Source organism: Crocodylus porosus, unplaced genomic scaffold (assembly GCF_001723895.1).
Source record: "Crocodylus porosus isolate Cpor-Errol unplaced genomic scaffold, CroPor_comp1, whole genome shotgun sequence".
NCBI lineage: Eukaryota > Metazoa > Chordata > Crocodylia > Crocodylidae > Crocodylus > Crocodylus porosus.
The window spans coordinates 359,937-363,122 of NW_017728904.1; positions in this window are offsets into that span (position 1 = coordinate 359,937).

Consider the following 3,186-nt stretch of genomic DNA (forward strand, 5'->3'; position numbering starts at 1 on the left):
TGGGAGCATCCAGGGCTACAAAGAAGCAGCTGGGAGTTTGCACAGCAAATCACAGTAGGGTAGAGACTGAGAGTAGATGAGGAAAGGTGTAGGGACCATACACCCTTCTGCAGGACACACACCCCACATTTGGCTCGGCATCTTTCCTGAGGGTATTGGTTTGGAGCAGAGTGGAGGCATGATCTGCCAAATACCGGAGCAGAGACTCCTCATTCAATTCCATGTCTGTTAAAGAGGGCAACAAGAGCCACATATGGAAAGGGGCAGTATCAACAGTTGAGGTGCTGGGCCAGGAACAGAGGCCTTAGGCCAAGGCTAGATGTGCTGTTAGAGGCAAGTCACCAGTCCCAACCAGATTTGGTAGGTGCCAGTGAAATACTGACACTGGTCCAGACCCTCCTGTGCAGGGTGGTGCTCACCTCAAAGGATCTTTCTCAGATGAGTGAGGTGAGGGATGCTGGCCCCATGATGGCTACCTTACCAGAGGTGGGAGAGAAAGGAAACAGAAGGGTCTTCTCAAGGTAGGTATAGCAAGATCTACCTTTTCCTGACTGGAGAGCCACAACCTCTGGTGAAAGTTTTCAGAGCAGTCTGGCACAGGCTGGTATTCCTCGTCAGGTATTCCTAGTCAGACTCTTACCTGGCAGAGCAAAGGGGCACTTGAACGTTGGGTCCTACCACTTGCCTCCTTAGCAGAAATGTTGGTGTCCCCATTTGAAAATGTGGGAAGACTGCCTTATTAGTCTGATTTCTGTATGATGTGTAGGCCTGACTTAAATAAATAGCAATACTTGAATAAAGAGGAGGGGAAAGAAATGTTTGTTTTTCCTTTAATGACAAGACATGCATCTTCCTGAAGGAATGAGTGGTGTAATTTTGACCCTGGTCTTTCAAAGACTCCTGCATATGCTTAGCTTCACCAAAGTCAATGGTACTGCTCAGCATGATATAGCTAAGTCATTATTATATGCCTTTGCAGGCCCTGGGCATTTGTTTTGCCCTGTGATATTTTAAATTGTTTTGTGTGATGAAAGCAGCAGGTTTTCCAGTTATTTCCCCAGCATGTTTCTTGTGGGCATTGGGCTATTGCTAGTGTTTGAAGGGCAGGCTCTCAGGTTGCAGCAAGGGCAGTTGGGGTTGGATATTAGGAAAAACTTTCTTACTAGGCAAGTGGTGAAGCACTGGAATGGGTTACCTAGAGATTTGGTGGCATCTCCATCCTTGGAGGTTTTTGGGACCCGGGTAGAAAAAGCCTTGGCTGGATAATGTTGGAGCTGGTCCTGCTTTGAGCAGGGGGTTGGACTACATGTCACCTCCTGAGGTCCCTTCCTGCCCTCTTTTTCTAGGATTCGATGATTCTAAGAGGACTCTTACTGCAAATTTGCCAATGCATCTAAGTTGACTAAGCTTTGTGTTTTTCAATAAGGCATGTGCTCCTAAGTCACGTAGGTAATTCTAAGTATTTCACTCTATACCCCAAGGCAACTAAACAGCTGGCATGCCAGCATTTTCTCCCAGGAAAATTAGAGCTACTTCCTTATGTTTTATCATCTCATTACATTTGGTGCTAAAAGACTTTTGCAGTAGATTTTATACAAACATGTAGGAAGACCGTGTTCCTGGACATCCAATTAATGCAGTTTCCTCCAACAGAAAGATAATGACGCTGACCTCCGTTATAACCTGTTCTGAAATTAGCTCATGAAAAGCACTGTATTAAGATCTAGGTATCACTACTATGAAATGTTTCACTGCTCATTCTGAGCTGTAACAGGGAGATTTAAAGTGTGGATTGTTCACTGTTCTGCTTTCCGATCCTTTGTGGCCCTGGCCTGCAGTGATTGATGTTAGAAAGTATGGCCCAAATCCTCAGCTGACATAAACAGGAGCTTATGAAGAAACAACCTTTTACATCAGAGGGTTTAATCCTTTCTCTCCTCCCATGGGAGGTTTCCAAGCTGGTTCTTTGCTGCAGCACATAAGATTTTATTTGGAAGGCAAGAGAAGGAGCTGGCAAGGAAATGAAAAGGGAAAAGAAAACACTCACACCCTATTGCACTCTTGAACTTATTTTATTTGTTCTTCTTCCACGTACAAGTGGAGAATCAAGCAGTAAGAGAGAGATGAAAGGGCTTGTCATCACAGTATCAAAACGTAAATCACATTTCTTGGTGATTCAATGTTTCAGCTGGAGAAGAGGAGGGAGAGCCTTCACCTCATGACAGAAACGGGTGTAAAGGTTTGCGAATGGAAAGCAGCTTGCAGAGAAGCAGCTGTGAGCACATCTGGCGTTGCTTTCCTGGAATGAAATGCAGCTGGCCCTGCTCTTACTTCTGTTGTGGGGGCCACTGGCAGGGCTGCTTGGTCTGGTGCTGTGGCACAGACTGCAAGGACCCTCCGCTGCTGCCACCACTACCCCCGGAGGTAGTGATCACCTTGCTCAAGGATCCCCCACTGCCACCAGAGGACAACCCTCCTCCAATGCCAGGCCCACCAATGCTGATCCCAGAGGATCCTCCACTGCCACAGCTGGATCCTCCACTGCCTATGCTAACTGTTTGGCCTGAGCTACCACCACCACAGCTGGATCCTCCCCCGATGCCATAGCTGGATCCTCCACCAATGCCATAGCCAGATCCCGCACTACCACTGCCCACAATAGTTTTATGGCCTGAGCTCACACCTCCACAGTTGGATCCTCCCCCTCTGCCATAGCTGGATCCTCCGCTAATGCCATAGCTGGATCCTCGGCTGCCACTGCCCACAATAGTTTTTTGGCCTGAGCTTCCACTGCCATGGCTGGATCCTCCCCCAATGCCATAGCCAGATCCTCCACTGCCACTGCCCACAACAGTTGTTTGGCCTGAGCTCACACCACCACAACTGGATCCTCCACCAATGCCATAGCTGGATCCCCCACTGCCACTGTCCACAATAGTTTTTTGGCCTGAAGTCACACCGCCACAGTTGGATCCTCCCCCAGTGCCATAGCTGGATCCTCCGCTGACACCACAGCTGGATCCTCCACTGCCACTGCCCACAACAATTGTTTGGCCTGAGCTCACACCACCACAACTGGATCCTCCCCCACTGCCATAGCTGGATCCCCCACTGCCACTGCCCACAACAGTTGTTTGGCCTGAGCTCACACTGCCATAGCTGGATCCTCCACTGATGCCATAGCTG